The sequence below is a fragment of the Sciurus carolinensis genome, unplaced genomic scaffold (assembly GCF_902686445.1).
Source record: "Sciurus carolinensis unplaced genomic scaffold, mSciCar1.2, whole genome shotgun sequence".
NCBI lineage: Eukaryota > Metazoa > Chordata > Mammalia > Rodentia > Sciuridae > Sciurus > Sciurus carolinensis.
The window spans coordinates 2,260,658-2,279,388 of NW_025920119.1; the positions used below are offsets into that span (position 1 = coordinate 2,260,658).

The 18,731-nt window shown below is 45.1% G+C and overlaps 1 long non-coding RNA gene across 2 annotated transcripts in view; it reads right to left on the reverse strand.

The window, feature by feature from the left end:
* Window positions 1-485: 485 nt before the first annotated feature.
* Window positions 486-18,731, reverse strand: part of LOC124973634 (uncharacterized) — a 172,952-nt gene continuing 154,706 nt past the window's right edge. Inside the window, exons 1-3 of one of the 2 annotated variants that reach the window (XR_007106689.1) lie at window positions 5,550-6,051; window positions 2,280-2,493; window positions 486-633 (exon numbers count right to left, since the gene is read on the reverse strand). This is a non-coding gene — a long non-coding RNA (uncharacterized LOC124973634). Of the gene's footprint in view, window positions 634-2,279; window positions 2,494-5,549; window positions 6,052-18,731 lie in introns of those variants that run through there. The other variant, XR_007106690.1, reaches the window with a different exon arrangement.

Sequence of the window (18,731 nt, forward strand, 5' to 3'; positions counted from 1 at the left end):
GAAATTTCTTTTCCCTTTGAACCACGGGAGTGGGGGGAGGCTTTTTTAAAATTTATTTTCCTATTTGCCCAGTATCATGTTGCTTATTTGCCCTCTCCGTTGTAATATAATATCTCTGAGGAAAGAAAGAGAGGCTGCATCTTACATGGTATCCTCACTGCTTATTATGTGGTCTAATGAGGCACTTAGTGAATGAACGAAGCTCACATGAAACATCAATGGAGAAACCAGATGGTATACTGATTAAGAATGCAGTCATAGTGTGTCGGCTTGGATTTGTCTTAACCAATTATCTGATGGTCAGACTTAGCAATTTTCCACATTAGTAAAATGGGAGTAGCACAAGAATACTTATGTTCACAGGATAGTCTTCGGGATAATGCCATGATACCGAACAAGTGTCCCTAAGAAGTACTCAATAAATATTAGATGAATTTTTGGGTAAGTAAAGATACATACAAGAGTTATTTGAAAGAATCCCACAATCATCCCAAAGTGTATATATTACCTTCGATGCCAGAAATTCTTGGTAGGGAGATAAGTCCATTGTTGGGGAGCTTTTGCAATTCGGTCTCGAAGAAACTGAAACTTTTGACAGCGCTGATGGCTTTGATGTGAAACTCTGTATTTCATCTGTAAACTCATGTATGCTTTAGTACAATCAAATCTAACACCCAAGTATACTAGTATCAAAGGTCTTTAAGGGCATTTATTCATGTATTATTATAAGAGAAATAGTTGAAAATTATGTAGCATACTGAGTGTGAAGCTAAAGGTTTGCATTGAGATGTCTATAGACAAGAGAAGGTGAATCAAGAGTATATTACTTTAAGTTTTCAATAGAAGTTCCTCACCGGAGTATGTTATGCAGTTTCACCATTGCTAACAAAAGAACCTGAAATACTCATAAATCTGCGAATATCACATAAGGGGAAAATTCGACGTGCGCCCTCATGTGATGGATCACAGTCAAAAGAAGGTGTCCACGGTGTGGTGGCACATGCCTGTAATCACAGCCGAACAGAAAGCCAAGGCAGGAGAATTGGAAGTTAAAGACTAACCAATTGCGTGAGGCCCTAAGCAACTGAACAAAACCATGTCACAAAATATAATATAAAAATTTAAAGGAGCTGGGGATGTGATGCAGAGGTTATGTGCCCCTGGGTTCCATCCCCAGTACCAGAAAACAGAAGGTGTATACAAACACTGCATAAGATTTCATCAGAGGCTGGGGATGTAACTCAGTGGCACAGTGCTTGCCTAGCATGTGCAAGGTCCTCAGTTCAATACTCGCAACTGCAGAAAACACAACAACAAAGGAGGAAAAAGAATGCACCCCATCCAAATATCAAGCAACGTGTATCAGAAATATAAATGCTTCATGTTGTGAAGTGACTACCCATAAGGAACCTCTCTCATTGTATACATGCAAATATTTGGAAATCTCAAACACTTCTACTCCCAAACATTTTGCATAAGGGGGATAGAGGCTAGAGCACAAGTTAGCATTATATATCAGTCAGATGGCAAGAGTTGAAGCGGTCATGCTACAACAGCATAAAAAGCTGGATATGAAAGACCTTTAAACATCCTGGGACTCGTGCAATAACCCTGGTCTGGGACTACATGCCACCAAGTAAGCCGGTGCTAAAAGCCTGGTTCCGTAAGATTATGTAGCACCAAATGTTAGGATTAAACCTCCCAATGTCCTTCTTTGTCCCAATCAAAAGAAATTAAGGAAGGCTATATTGACTTTCCAAAGTGAATAATACTTACTGGAGAAGGGCTCAAAGCCAACACAGTCTAGTGACTTTGTTATGTCCATAATGGAGGTAACACATCAGTCCACATTAACTATTGTGTCCGTACCAAACCAAAGTCAAGTGCTCTTCTAATCCAATGATCCTAACACTATATGTTAATGGTTAGCAGAAGGATTAAATTCTATTTTTAAGGAAACTTTAGACAGACATGAAGAGTCTCAATCATACCTCAATTATAACCAAAGTCATAAATTGTACCCCTCAATTTGTTTCACCAGGTCAAGGGTCAGAGCTGCATTAGGGATGTGGACTGCCAACCCAGGTGTGATTGCTCTGCAGACCTGATTTGGTAGCACACCCTTGTGCAAAAGTACTTTGCTTTTACTTTTCTGGGTTATGTCTGAGAACAAGTCAGATTCCTCATGACACCTGGCATGTCAAACATTCTCAGATCTGAAAAGTTGGGTGTTGTAATTCATGTCATTCTTTTTCTGATGACTGAATACAAAATCACACCTCCTAAACTTTGATGAGCTGAATGTGGGTGTGCTGACCAGAAGTGAGCAACAGAGAACCGGCAGAGCTCCCCTTCCTCATCTTCTGTGTGGTCACGCCCTGACTTGGGCCCAGGCAGCCTGCAGGAACCTGAGGTCCACTGGAAAACCTCTGGATCAATGGCAAACACTGCAGCACCAGCCACCTCTTTCTTCCCTTGCCTTCTTCACAGGTCCTAAAACGAAAAATACATATTCATCAGTCACTGTAAATGAGAGCACAGCTGGACCACAGAGTGAGAGACTAAGGCATTTCCAGGACCTGCCTGCAGCCTGCAGGTAGCACTCTGAGTGAGAGGGGAAGGCAAGGGATGTTCGAGCAGAGTAACACCCTCTATTCTTAAATGGAACATTCTGGCTACTGATAAAGATGGGAGTAAATGAAGACTGACAAGGGGCCAAGTCAGGACCACTGGCACAACCTACTGGGAGGTTGAGCCAGCCTTCCTTAGGAGATGGCTTTCAATCTGAGCTGGTCATAAATGAAGGAAGTTGTCTCAGGTGGTGGTAAGCAAGTCCCTGAGTCAATGGAACCATGGGGGATGGGTTACTGAGTAGGGAAGTTGTGCCATCAGTACTCAAGCATATGAGAGGACTTGGGTTAGACAATTCTCCAAGTCTCTTCCAACCGGAGGTAATGAGGTTGAGGGAAATCAGCTGAAGGGACTGTTTTCCCAGAGTAGGGATAGCTGACCACCTGGGACGATAAGGAGGTGTTCAGTGGTGGAAATGTGGGAGAGGCACTGCTGAGTGAATGAACAGCTTGAGCCAAGCTCCAGAGGTGAATCAAGAGGGTCTTTGGGGAATCTAGTGCACCAAGAGGGAAATGGTATATGGAGGACCGAGATGAGATGAAGTTAGGAAGAGCTGCAGGACCTCATAGGGGAGAGCTCCCACGTGGCCTGGTGATAGTGAGAGAAAACTTCGCCAGCCCTTGTTGAGGAGGCAAAAGAGAGACTGTAGGAGCCAAAGAAGGTGGATCTGACTGCTTGGTTCCCCTGAACAGCTTTCTTTTTTTCCCTCATATTTTGGTCACCAACTTTTGAGGGCTCGCCTGCCCAATATTCACTGTGCTCACTGCCCAACTTTCCACTGGAAAATATATCCAGAAATGGCTTCCTAACAAGCAACAACATAAATATAAGCCCATGAGTGTGTGAGGCCCCGAATCTGGGGGCTGTTTTGTGACTTCACCATAAGAAGTTGGGAACAGACAACTGTCGGGAGGACCACGATTTGATGGAAGAGAACTATGCTCATGAGATGCCACAAGATGGAGTCCCTTCCTTCCGTCAGCTCAGAGCCCCTCCACAAGCACCAGCCCTGGAACGCCCAGTGCTCAGAACCTGGTGAAATCATCTTTAGGCAGCAATGGCACTTGGGCCTTCCGAAGGCACCTATTGGTGGACGGATTCTTGGGGCAGTTGATTCTTTGCCGAGCCATGGGCCTGGTAACAAGTATCCTTGTTACCTCCTGAAATGGCAAACCTGGGAAAGCTTCTCTGGCACTTTAAATGTACATTTCCCTGAAGGAATGGCCAGTTTTGGATGATTTTTTGGTGGTGATGCTATCTGTGCTGCATTTCCTTGTGTGTGTGTGTGTGTGTGGGTGGGGACTGACAGAGAGAGAGAGAGGTAATAGAGAGAGAGAGAGAGAGAGAGAGAGAGAGAGAGAGAGAGAGAGAGAGAGAGCAGTTCTGAGAAAATGTGATCCGTGGCTCTCACAAAACATAGGTAATTTATTTTTATTCTTTCCTGTGTGTGCTGAAGTTATTAGGTCCAATAACTGAAAAGAAAACACTAGCACTATCTACATGACCTGTCTCTAGCAAAGTCTTTTAAACTTTTCTCTTTTGTGAATGTAAGTGGAACCTTTTTTCCCCATATGTAAATATGATCTTATATTGTAACTCGAAATATATAACGGGAAAAAGTGGATGTTCCTTGATAGAACAGAGGCAGAGGTTCACTCATTTCTCAAGTTGTCACTTCTTATCATTGGTGCTTTCAAGCATACAGATGTCTAAAATCTGAGGCTTCACTACAATACTGCTTTATGCCCACCATCTCTCAGACCTCGCTTTCAAACAATAAGGAATCCATAAATGGACAGATCAATGGAAATTTGTTTTCCATTATGAAACAGGGGAGTTGGGGGAGGCTTTTTTAAATTTATTTTCCTATGTGCACAGTATCATGTTTGCTTTTGTGCCCTCTCCTTTATAATATAATATCTCTGAGGAAAGAAAGTGAGGCTGCAACTTACATGGTATCCTCACTGCTTACTATGTGTTCTAATGAAGCACTTAGTGAATGAATGAAGCTCATAGGAAACATCAATGGAGAAACCAGATGGTATACTGATTAAGAATGCAAGCTTTGCAGTCATAGTGTGTCAGCTTGGATTTGTCTTAACCAATTATGTGATGGTCAGACTTAGCAATTTTCCACATTAGTTAAATGGGAATTGCACAAGAATACTTATGTTCACAGGATAGTCCTCAGAATTATGCCATGATACCTAACAAGTGTCCCTAAGAAGTAGTCAATAAATGTTAGATGAACTTTTTGGAAAGAAGAAAAACATACAGCAGTATTTTAAAAAAATCCCACAATCATCCCAAAGTGTACATTTTACCTTCGATGCCAGAACAAACAATGAGGAGTGGATAAAGGATGGCACAGACTTGCCCCTCGGTGTACACCCCTGGCACCAAAAGAGCTCCACCTGGGGGTGACTGTGCCATGTGCCATATTCAGCCTCTGGTCACAGGCTGGTAAACAGACCCAATGGGCAGTTCTCAGGCTGGGAAGGTCCGCCTCGCCAACAACCCTGGTTCTCCTTCATGCCCTGGCCCTTTATGGTCACACCTTCCCACCCCACACACACACTCACTCACTCTCCACTTCCTTCTTCGCCCTTCTAATTTCTGTCTCCTTTATTTTGTACTCTCTTTTCCAAAAGGCAAAAAAAGACACTCCAAGTTCCAGGATGGCCTGTACCACACTGAGAACTCCTCCTCTGCCTGTTGCTCCTGGTCCTGGCTACTGCTGACCCACTCCTCTGCTCATTTCTCCTCCAAATCCTATCGAAACCAGAGCCCTGAGAGTGTCCCCGCACCTCCCCACCCCAAGCATTCATAGCTGTAATCCAAGAGCTGCCTCCTTGAAATCCAACCCTGACTGCTTTCTGAGCATACCCAGTTGCCCTGCTGTTGCCTTGGCTGCCTACCTTTCATGTGTTTTCTTGACTTGGGTCTTCTGCCAGGCAGGGGCTTCCAAAGCCAGTACAGGAATGCAGCACGAGGAGCGGGGGGCTTGAGTGACCAGGCACGGTGCTGGAGCCAGGAATATCGCCAGAGGCTAAGGACGCATACTCCAGATGGCCGCCTCAGGTGGCCTGTGAGCGTCATGCGGTGGGGAAGAGAGTGCACTGGACGCTTCACAGAGCACGGCGCCTCAAGTGTCCCGCACATGCTGAACACAATGCCGGTCTGCTTTTCGTGAATCCGCTCTAGACAGCAATGGCATCCGAGGGAGCCAAGAGTAGCGCTCATGGACGACTTCCCCATGCTGCTGGCTGGCAGCGCTCCACCATGCAGGCTTGAATTGGTGGGACGGAGTCCACAGCTTCTTCTCTGGTTTCCCCTCGCCGGGAAGGCTCATTGATGCATGCGGCTTCAGTGAAGGCGGTCCTTGACACGCCTCCTTGCCTGGTGATATCCCAACTTCCACCATGGACACTGTCCCCCGGGGACACTGAGGTTGTGAGCCACCCGACAAACAGTGTCACTTTATATATATACATAGACGCAAACGCATGCGCACAACTACATGCACACTCACGGCTTACACACTGTTACATATGTAATGCATTAATATATAAATATATGTATATATATACATACTCATACACACACACACACACACACAAGAAACAGAAGAACCTGGGAGAAATACCAAAACGCCTGCATTCTCTTGACTTCCAACCAGCATGTCAGAAGAGTTGCACAAGTGCATTTGCATGCATATCAACAACAAATGCAACACACACCTAGCCAGGAAGATAAGCACAATCTACTGCTCCAGTTTTCACCCTCAAAGTCTCTAACTTAAAAACAAGCAGAAATCAGCCGTGCTCTATGGAGACTATGCCGGAAGAGGATTCCAGAAAGGAGATCCACTACAATTCAGCAACCACTGCCAAGCTAGAATTGAATGCATGCATGTGTCAATTACACACCACCTAAGTACTTTCCCCTGCTTTATTCCAAGACCAACATTTTTTCTTGGATACCTGATGTGCAATTCAAGCATGGGGCCCCTACAGGTGGCTGGCTCAGATGCTGTCATAAACACCCTATGAAATCAAACATGGGCCACACCCAGGAATCTCATGCAAGCATGGATGGGCACACACAGGTACAGGTACACAAATAAACACACACACACACACACACAAACACAACACCCAGAGTCTATCAGCTCAGCCAGACCTCATGTTTATTACCTTGGATCTCTCATGGGAAGGAGAGAAATGAAAGGGAAAATCAGTTGGGTGGGGTGACCAGGGCTCTCTCCTGGCCATCTCTCTCCTTATTAACATTCCATTACAGGCACTTGCATGGTACACAGGAATTTCCCAAACACAGTCCAGGAGATGCAACATCCTCTGTACCTGATCACCTTCTATAATTTTCTGCCCGGGCCCTATCCCATTTCATGGAACAACCACATTGGTTCCAGCCACAAATCCCTCTTTAAATTCTCTAACAAATATATTTCCTCCCAGCACAGAAAATATTTTCCTCCTTTAGCAAGGTCATCAACCAAGATAGCATGTCATCCATCCACTAGAGCCCCTGCCATAGCTGAGCATTTGGTGGCAATGCAGTACGTACCTGGCAGTTAATCTCCAGGTGGCCTTCCCATGGCAGGATTCTCCACCTACCCAAAATGCTGGGGTTGCCTAATCCATCACTTCCTTGCCCCATGCCTCTAGACTGACTTCAGGTACCTATTGTCTCCAGGATCTCAAGTCCCTGCCTGCAGCTGTCCTTCAATCCATCACCTAGTCTTCCAGAAGCGCTGCTACCTGTGGGAACTAACAATGTGGAGTGGATAAAGCATGGCACAGACTTGTCCCTCGGTGTACACCCCGGGCACCAACAGAGCTCCACCTGGGGTGAATGTGCCACGTGCCATATTCAGCCCGTAGGCAGGGGCTGTGACACAGGCCCAAATGCAGTGCTCAGTCTGGGAAGGGCTGCATTGCCAACAACCCTGATGTTCTTTCATACCCTGGCCCTTTCTGATTACACCTTCCCACCCCACAGACACACTCACTCACTCTCCACTTCCTTTTTCACCATTCTAATTTCTGTCTCCTTTATTTTGTACTCTCTTTTCCAAAAGGCAACAAAAGACACTCCAAGTTCCAGGAAGGCCTGCCCCAACCCGAGAACTCCTCCTCTGCCTGTTGCTCCTGGTCCTGGCCTCTGTGCCCTTCTCCTCCGTCCATTTCTCCTACCCGTCCTACCCGAACCTGTACCCACTGAGTGTCCCCGCGCCTCCCCGCCCCAAGCATTCATAGCTGTAATCTAAGATCTTCCTCCTTGAAACCGAAACCTGACTGCTTTCTGAGCATACCCAGTTGCCCTGCTGGTGCCTTGGCTGCCTACCTCTCATGTGTTTTCTTGACTTGGGTCTTCTGCCTGGCAAGAGCGTCCAAAGCCAGCACAGGGATGCAGCATGAGGAGCGGGGACTAGGGCGACCAGACATGGTGCTAGAGTCAGGAAAGCCGGCAGAGGCTAGGGACGGGTATTCCGGATCACTGCCTCAGGTGTGGGAGGAGGTGCTCCAGGAGGCCAGGCCAGGTGGCCTCTGAGTGTCATTAGGTGGGGAATAGAGTGCACTGGACGCTTCACGGAGCATGGTGCCTCAAGGGTCCCGCGCACGCTGAACAGAACGCCCATCTGCTTTTCGTGCATGTGCTCTGGAGAGAGATGGCAGGCAGGTGGAGCCAAGAATAGCGCTCATGGACAACTTCCCCATGCTGCTGGCTGGCAGCGCTCCACCATGCAGGCTTGAATTGGTGGGACGGAGTCCACAGCTTCTTCTCTGGCTTCGCCTCGCCAGGAAGGCTCATTGATGCATGCGGCTTCAGTGAAGGCGGTTCTTGACACGCCTCCTTGCCAGGTGATATCCCAACTTCCACCATGGAAACTGTCCCCCGGGGACACTGAGGTTGTGAGCCACCCGACAAACAGTGTCACCTTATTTATATACATAGACGCAAACACGTGAAGACAACTACATGCACACTCACAGCTTACACACTGTTACATATGTAATGCATTAATATATATATATATATATATATATATATATATATATATATATATATACACACACACTCATACACACACACACAAGAAACAGAAGAACCTGGGAGAAATACCAAAACGCCTGCATTCTCTTCACTGCCGACCAGCATGTCAGAAGAGTTGCACAAGTGCATTTGCATGCATATCAACAACAAATGCAACACACACCTAGCCAGGAAGATAAGCACAATCTACTGCTCCAGTTTTCACCCACCAAGTCTCTAACTTAAAAACAAGCAGAAATCAGCCGTGCTCTAAGGAGACTATGCCGGAAAAGGATTCCAGAAAGGAGATCCACTACAATTCAGCAACCACTGCCAAGCTAGAATTGACTGCATGCATGTGTCAATTACACACCACCTAAGTACTTTCCCCTGCTTTATTCCAAGACCAACATTTTTTCTTGGATACCTGATGTGCAATTCAAGCATGGGGCCCCTACAGGTGGCTGGCTCAGATGCTGTCATAAACACCCTATGAAATCAAACATGGGCCACACCCAGGAATCTCATGCAAGCATGGATGGGCCCACACAGGTAGAGGTACACAAATAAACACACACACACACACACACACACACACACACACACACACAGTCTCTCAGTTCAGCCAGACCTCATGTTTAATACCTTGGATCTCTCATCGGAAGGAGAGAAATCAAAGGAAAAGTCAGTTGGGTGGGGTGACCAGGGCTCTTTCCTGGCCATCTCTCCCCTTATTAACATCCCATTACAGGCACTTGCATGGTACATAGGCATTTCCCAAACACAGTCCAGGAGATGCAATATCCTCTGCACCTGATGATCACCTTCTGGACTTTTCTGCCTGGACCCAATCCCATTTCTTGGAACAACCACCTAGGTTCCAGTCACAAATCCCTCTTTGAAATTCGCTAACAAATATATTTCCTCCCAGCACAGAAAATATATTCCTCCTTTAGCAAGGTCATCAACCAAGTTAGCATGTCATCCATCCACTAATGCCCCTGGCTTTGCTTAGCACTGGGTGGCAATGCAGTACTTACCTGGCAGTTGATCTCCAGGTGGCCTTCCCATGGCAGGATTCTCCACCTCCCCAAAATGCTGGGGTCGTCTGCTCCACCCCCTCTTTTTCCCCTGCCTCTTGACTGACTTCAGGTACCTCTTGTCTCCAGGATCTCAAGTCCCTGCCTGCAGTTGTCCTTCAATCCATCACCTAGTCTTCCAGAAGCGCTGCTACCTGTGGGAAGTAACAATGAGCACTGGATAAAGGATGTCACAGACTTGTCCCTCAGTGTACACCCCGGGCACCAAGACAGCTCCCGCTGTGGGCCACTGTGGCGCGTGTCATATTCAGCCTGTAGTCAGGGGTTCTGACACAAACCCAAATGGCAGTTCTCAGGCTGGGAAAGTAGGCCTCGCCAACAACCCTGGTTCTCCTTCATGCCCTGGCCCTTTATGGTCACACCTTCCTACCCCACACACACACTCACTCTCCGCTTCCTTTTTCACCCTTCTAATTTCTATGTCCTTTATTTTGTACTTTCTTTTCCAAAAGGCAACAAAAGACACTCCAAGTCCAGGAAGGCCTGCCCCACCCCAAGAACTCCTCCTCTGCCTGGTGGTCTTCGTCCTGCCTCCTCGTCCTGCCCTCCTTCTCTTTTCCTTTCTCCTAGCCTTCCTACCAGATCCAATGTCCCCTGAGTGCCCCCGCCCCTCAGCGCCCCCAGCATTCATAGTTTAATCCAAGAGCTGCCTGTTTGAAACCCAAACCTGACTGCTTTCTGAGCTTACCCAGTTGCTCTGCTGGTGCCTTGGCTGCCTAACCCTCACGTGTTTTGTTGCCTTGTGTCTTCTGCTGGGCAGGGGCATTGAAATCCAGTCTGGGGATTCAGTACGAGGAGGGGTGTGTGTGGGGGGGGCTTGGTCAACCAGGCATGGTTCTGTAGCCAGGAAAGCCGCCAGAATCTAAGGACGCGTACTTAGGGCATCCGCCTCAGGTGCGGGAGGAGGCAGTCCAGGAGGCCAGACCAGGTGGCCTCTGGGCGGCATGTGGTGGTGAAGAGGGCATACTGGATGCTTCCTGGAGCAGGGCACCTCACGCGTCCTTCGCACCCTGAACTGAATGCCCGTCTGCTTTTCGCGCATGCGCTGGGGAGAGCGACGGCAGCCGGGTGGAGCCAAGAGTGGCGCTCTGGCACAACTTGGCAGTGCTGCTGGCTGGATGACCTCCTCAAAGCAGAGCTGAATTGGTGGGCCAGAGACCACAGCCTCTTATCTCACTTTTCCTCGTGGGGAAGACTCCCTGATGCTGGCCGCTTCTGTGAAGGCGGTCCTTGTGGTGTCTCCCTGCAGGGTTATGTCACAGCAATGGACCTTGCCCACCGTGGTTTTGGTGGGTGTGTGCCACCCAACAAAGATTGCCACCATATTTATATACATATACACTCCTACACCCAGACATGCAATGTACATACATAAATGTTATTTTGTATCCCATATATAGTATATTATTACTATATATATATGAGAAAAATAAAAATCTGAGAGTCTTATATTTCTCTACATGGTAACAAGTAGGCATAAGAAAACAATGATATTTATATCTAAGTTGAATACATTTATTCATGTACATAGTCATTTAAATTTAAATATAATGATCCCTATGTGAAACAAATTAGAAAAGAGAAGGTTTACTATCCACAACTGAGTCATAAATAATTGTGATATTTATAAATCAGAAATGTAACCAATTAAAGATTCAAAAGAATTGATGAAAGAAAATTTTAAAAACTGAATAAGTATGAAAAGTTCACTTTATTATGAAATATTATTCAAAGTTAAAAACCTAAATCTATGTTAAATGAACAATTTGGATAAACGTAACCCAGTTAGAAAAAGAAAACTCATTTTGAAAACCGGGAAAGATTAGGAGAAGCAAAAATTCCAGTAAGAAATAGGGGGAAACATTCTTGGGAAGATTTGAAGAATGAAGAATGCACCCTCTTTGATAATGTTGTCATAAGGATTTTCAATATCAAATAAAACCACAATACAATTTATGAGGCAAGTGTGATCATTTCCCATACTCCTACAGATAAACGTTACCATCCACAAAAGTTTAAATTTTTAAAAATTCTTCCAATTTTATCACTTTTGATACTTATTTTAATTTTATCCTATTTTTCCATTCCTAGTATTATACATTTATGTTGCATACTGGAGAATATGTAGCTATTTTATATCCTTTCTTTTATAAATTGAATATTAAAACTGTCCATTTTTATATTAGAGTTTCAAAATTTTTTCTTACTTTACAAATTATAAATGCTGGGGCTCTAACTGTGGCTCAGTAGTAAACCACTTGCAAAGCATATGTAAGGCATGTGGTTCGATCCTCAGCACCATATAAAAAAATAAATAAATCAAATAATGTTATTGTGTCTGTCTATAATAAAAATTAAATTATAAATATTGATTGGAAATAACAGATAATGCTTTCTATTATGAAGAAACTATAAACATTTATGTAGTTCTTCCACCCAGAAAAATAGATACATAAATACTTTTGGATTGGGTTCTTCTTTTTTAAAATTTTAAAGTTAGCATACAATTCATCTAACAAAAGTCACAATGTGCACAATTCAGAGAATTTTTCCGGACTCATGATGTACAATCTTCACCATCAATTTAGAACATTTTCATTCACAACAAGATGAACCCCCATACCCTTTGGTAGTCATTCCCCATTACCCACTAATGTCAAAGTGTGAGGCAAGCCCCTATCTAATTTCTCTATCTTGAACATTTTAAAAAATGTGTTCTAATTAGTTATACATGACAGTAGAATGCACTCCAACTGTACATGGTGCAGAGTCACAACTGTAGCAGTAATCATACATTTGTACAGGGTAATAATACCCATCTCATTCCACTGTCCTTCCCATCCCTACTCCCCCTCTCCTCCTCTCACTCCCATATGCATAATCCATAGTTCCTTCATTATTCCCTAACCCCCATTATGGATAAGCATCTGCTTATCAGTGAAAATATTCTACCTCTGGTTTCTTGCATTTGGCTTATTTCACTTAGCATGATATTCCCCAGCTTCACCTGTTTACCTGCAAATATTATAATTTCATTCTTCTTTATTATACTGGAAAATAAAAAAAAGAATCGTAATATGTGATCCCTTGTGACCAGTTTCTTATATTTAGCCTGTTTTTGAGTTTCATTCATTTTATAGCATGAATCAGTACGTCATTTCTTTTTAGAGCTGAATAATACTCCATTGTGTGCATATGCTGTATTTGTCTATCCATTTATCAGCTGATGGATATTTGGATTTTTTTCAACTTTTTTGATAATTACAAATACGTTTGAAAATATTCATATACACATTTTTGCATGGACACATCTTTATCAGTTCTTTTGGACATATACGCAAACGTGGGACTGCTGGGTCATGAGAGCTGGGTCAGTTACTACACCATTTTAAATTCCTAATAGCAAAGTGTGAGCACTTTAATTTCTCTACAATTTTTGGCAATAATTATTATTTTTCTTTTTCTTTTTATTTATTTATTTATTTATTTTTTGCAGTGCTGGGGATTGAATCCAGGGCCTTGTGCTTATGAGGCAAGCACTCTACCAACTGAGCTATCTCCCCAGCCTTATTTTTCATTTTTTAGTATAGCAATTCTAAAGGAAGGCGTGTCATCTAGTGAAGTGGTATCTTTCTGTAGTTATAATTTGCATTTCCCTAATGATTAGTGAGCATCTTTTCATGTGCTTATTGATCATTTGTATCTCTCCTTTAGAGAAATGTCTATTAAAATTCTTTGCCCACATTTTAGTAGTTTATGTTTATTGAATTGAAAGGGTACTTTACATATTCTGGATAACAGACACTTACCAGATACATGATTAGAAATTTTTTCTCTTTTTCTGTGTGTTGTCTTTTTACTATCTGAATAGAGTCCTTTGGTGCCCGCCCCCCCCAAAAAAATGGTACACTTTTGATGAAGTCCACGTTTCTTTCTCTTTGTCACATGTATTTTAAATGTCATATCTAAGAAACTTAAAGAAAATGTGGTAAAAATGAGAAAAATTGGTGAGTCTTAGTAGAGGATAAACATATTCTTACAGTTTTTCGGTAAATCTGCTCCTTGTACAGTCTAATATTTGGGAATGGTATTGATGTCTCAATCATGGGATTTGAAAGAGCTCAGATAGGACACTTGGAGTAGTTTTCTAGGTAGTTTAAGGCTGACTGAAGACTTGCTGCCACTGTCCAGTTGTGTGACCCACAGGCAGGTTACTCACCCTCCCTCATCCCTACTTTCTTCATCTGCAATTTTAGACAGCACTGACTGCCTGGTATGGTGGGGGATGAGGGTCAAGGGATGAAGATGGAATAAGATGCCCATGGCAGCTGAGCCTGGGGCAGGCAATCTTTGAGCCAAGAGATAATGGATGTGTTATGCAAGTAGATATCTGGGAAGGCCCCTCAACATCCAGATGTCCTGAGTACAAGGGGGGCTACCATGTATGAAGTTACTGTCACTCTGGGGTCCCTAGCCAGAACCTTACTCCTGAGAGATACCTGGCCTGCTACATGAGCTGACCAAGACAGGTATCCTTGTCCATAGGCACCAGCTGTCCTTCCTGATGTCCTGATTCCCACCCCCATAGCCAAGGTGGTGTGAAGGGCTGTGTGGGCACTATTAAGTAATTAGCTAAACTTTCTGTGGGCTTTCCCTCTCTCTCCCTAGCCACCCCCCCCCCGGACTTCCTGGCTGATGTCTGTGATTGCATCTGGAATCTTTAATTACTGGAATCCCCCTGTCTCTTTTCAACTTCCAACCCTCCCTGTCCCTCCTGCTGATGGAAGACAGGAAGAGAAAGATGGATGGTCTCAGTGACTGTGACCCCAGCACCAAGCATATGCGCTCGGCACCCACACACACCCACACACCACTTACACCCCACCCCATCTCCCCCTTGTCTCCTTAATCCTCTCCTCTCTGCTTGGTCATCTTTCTCTGTCATTGTGCCTCTGGATGCCTCTCACCCTCTTCCTCTCTTGTTCTTTTATATTTTATGTCTCTGTACAACTGTTCCCACTATTTCTCTGCCTTTTTCACTTTAAAGGCAGTTTTTCCAATTTTTTCACTTGTTCAAGACAGCTTTCCCTCCATAGTACATCAGGATTTCCGGATGACTCACCAGAGTGCAGATATGAAGTTGAGATACATGGGAAAGTATGTGCCCTTCCTAAAGTTCTCCGGACATCAGTGTCATCCTCTCTACAATAGGCATATCACTAGGACCATGGAAGTTTATTGGGAGCGACACAGGCATAGTCCAGCTCTCCATAAAACTTCTGGCGTCTATACTTGTGTCTACAAACCCCACCCCTGCATTTCTCCATTCTCACCTCCTTTGACCCTGTTTTTTACATGGGCTTCTGACTGCTGTTATTCTCAGTACAAGAAATGCACCCAACTCCAGGACTTTGTCCTTGTCTATCTTTCCCTAAGGTGTGGGCTTCACTTTGTGACTTGCTCTTGAAGGACAAAATGTAGCAGAAAAGGGTCATGTGTTACCTCTAAGAGGAAGCAGGCTGCCATGCCTTAAGGATGCCTAAGCAGCCTTCCAGAGGTCGAACCAAGGTCTCCTGCCAACAGACAGCATGAACTCACCAGCAGGTGTATTTGTGAGCCCCCTAGGAGGCAGACCCATTAGTCCCACAACATTGGTTGCCTTTATGACTGCCACCTCACAGGAGATCCTCAGCCAGAGCAACACTGTTGGATTCTCAGCCCCCATGAATGGTGTTACCATGTTTTAAATGCTCCACTGAGAGCCATTAGGATGTCTTAGATAAATGGCTGGTTCCAGGTTTAGAAAAAGGAAAATCCAAGATGAGCCTGGAATGTTCTATGCTGAAGTAGATAAACAAGGCCCTCTATCCTTTTGCTCTGATGACATGTTGTTTTTGCTTAGTGATTTGTGTATTTCTCTCTCCCACTAGGTTTAAAGTTCCACTTCAGCAGTGGTGGTGCCTGTGTCCCCAGGGCCTAAAACATGAGTTTGTTCTGGCAGGAATGCATGGAGGTCAGCAACTCCAGGCTCAGCCTAGGAAACCTCCGGCTGAAGATCCCATCTCCCTGGAGAAAGCAGGTAGGCTTGCCCCACTCCTTTCCTGTCTTTCTGTATTTCATTTCTTGCAGTTCCTATATTTCTGCTTGGTTTTATTCCCAGAGGCCTGACAATGCATGTATTTGTGCAGTTAAGAAGCACCTGGGGGAGGAAGAATGCTTTGTGTTTTCTTCTCTAACAAGCACTGTCCAAAAAATAGCCTCCCTCTGCAGAAGGAACAAAAATAGCCTGACAGTAGGGCCCTGCCAGAGGTGGGAGGTGAGTGCTCTGTGGCTGCAGCTGAGGAAGCTCTGCTCTTTTAGACTGGGTGTCCCATGTGCCCTGTCACCCATGGTGAACCATTACTTGCCCACTTACTCATTTCTCCACCCTTCACTCAGTTATCTGTTTATTAATTCTCTATTTGTTATTTACTAATATATTACTATCTACATTATCTAATAACTTTATAATTATTATTTAATGCATTCATCCACCCATCCACCCATCCATTCATCCATCCATTTTCATTCTTTCCCTCATTTTCTATTTCTTCTTTACATTGATTCTTCCCTCCCTACTTACACCCTCCTATCTATCAATATTTTCATCTGTTTACCCATCAACTCTTCTTTCAATCCACTTGTCTGTCAATCTGTCCATTCGTAACCCACACATCCTACTATATATCCAACATCTGATCATCCTCCCATTCAGTTAACAATCTGCATTCTGCCATTGCCCATCTACATATTTTTTCTTTCATCCAAACATCCAAGTGTTCTTTTGTTAATTAATCCATCTACTTTCTCAATCTTATATATTTTCATTAATTCAGTCATTGATTCACTCGACATTCAACACAATTTAAGCCCCACAGTATTTACCTGTATAAATGACCCCAATGTCATTTTAGACTCAGAAATCTATGCAGAAGCCTGTTTTATGAAGGGTGGAGTTACTCCCCTGAAGGCAGCACTGGGCCTTGCCTATCCTTTACTCCCTCCACCAGTCCCCATGGTTTCTCAGGGGAATCCCAGGGTGTCAAGCATCCTGGGAGCAGAGGCTGAAACCATGGAAGGGACCCCCAAGTTCTGGCATCCTACCCCTTCTGGGTTCCAAGCCACAAACCATGGCAGTCTCTTCCCCAGGACGGACTTACCATTCAGTTCAGTGGGCGGGGTGTCCTTTTCATAGTTCTGGGGGATACGCTTGGGGACTCTTGAGCTGTCTCAGCAAGCAGGCATAAAGCTGAAGGACAGAAGCCAGGAGGGACAGATGCCCTGAGGCCCCACCCAGGTTTGACCATCCATGGCTCCAATTGACTTGTCCCTACACCTAAAAGCTTCCCCGTGTGATTGTGGCATTTGGCATAGAAGTTTCAGAATAAGAAGTAATATGCCCAAGTGGCCTAAAGGCATAGGGCACAGTTTCTGGACACTCACTTCAAACAAACATCCACAAGACGTGTCAGTGGCCAGCTCAACCTTGACCTGACCAAGTGACCTGAGGGAAGTCCTCACTTCTTTCTCAGCCTGAGTCCTCATTTAGAAAAGCAGAGGCCTGAGGTAAGGGATCCCTGGGGGACCTCCTGGGATGAAAACAAGTGATTCTGCTCCCTGACTCTGATCTGTTAAACATCAAGCTTTACAGATTAATGAACCAGAAACTCCAACCAGTCATCCTGCCTCCACCTGACCACTGGGACATCAAGCCCTGAGCAACTATGTCCCACTGGGTCAGCTAACCTGGCCGTCCCAGAGACTGCACCCCCACAGCACTTCCCCACCCACCTGCAGAGGTGGAGGTTCTGTGATAAACCAAGAGAACCTGACTATAAATGCAGGGAGCCCTGAGCTCAAACCTGAGCACCATCACATACTTACAGGTTGATCCCCCTCTCAGAGCCTTGGTTTCCCCACCTGCAGTATGGGTGTGATAATGTCTCCTTCTATTATAGATCGCTGTGAGAACTGAATGAATAAACTATATAAGCATCAGGCATTTGGTAAATGTCACTTCTTTTTTCCTACAATAACAATAATAAAACAAAAGAACAATGACCAAGAGACCATGATTCCTGCAACCTTAACACAGCCAAGAACCCAGAATAAATCAAAACCTCCAAGAGGATGAAATGTAGCTGTGAATATCTGAAAAGGTTTGGATAGGTGGGATACTGGCAACTTTCACAGGAAGGTGGCCAGGGAGGAGAAAATGAGTCTGGGTGTCTGGACCCGTCTGCCACCTGTGCCACATGGCTTTGGCAAATTGCTTTTTATCTCTACCTTGGGTATGTCTTTCCCTGATGAGGCTTGTGAAACTGTGAAAAGGCCTTGCAAACTGCAGAAAGTTTCAGGGCTGGAGAGCTGTGTCAATTCCACCGTCCAAGCAGTGAGAACTTGGTGGGAGACTTTGCAGGGAGGAGAGGGACCTGCCTGGAGGAAGGAAGAGAGGAGGAGCCCAGGTTCTATAGCCACAGGCCAAAGTCCTTCCCAAGCTGCCTTCCACCTCACCGCCTGCCATCTTCCTCTAACTCCAGGATCGCCCCTCCCAACCAGGCCTTGCACAAGCAATCCCTGCAACCTTCTGAGACCCTTTGCTGCCAAACCCTCAGAGCCCTGCTAAGTACCTCCTCCTCCAACAACAGGAGAGATAAAAATGTCCATCTTTCCTCTCCTTAGTCCTCCCTTACCCAAGGACCCATGCCATCTGTTCTTCATGGGCCTGTGTTGCCCCTCTGGGCAGCAAGGACTTTGAGACGAGGTAATGTTGTATCTGTCTGGTTCCCCGATGCCCAGAATTAGGCACACAGGTACCCAGCAAATGCTACCCCGCCCACACAGCACACTGAACTTCCCACCCCCATCCCAGAAGAGGCTGTGGGTTCTGTAGGTCCTGTGGGC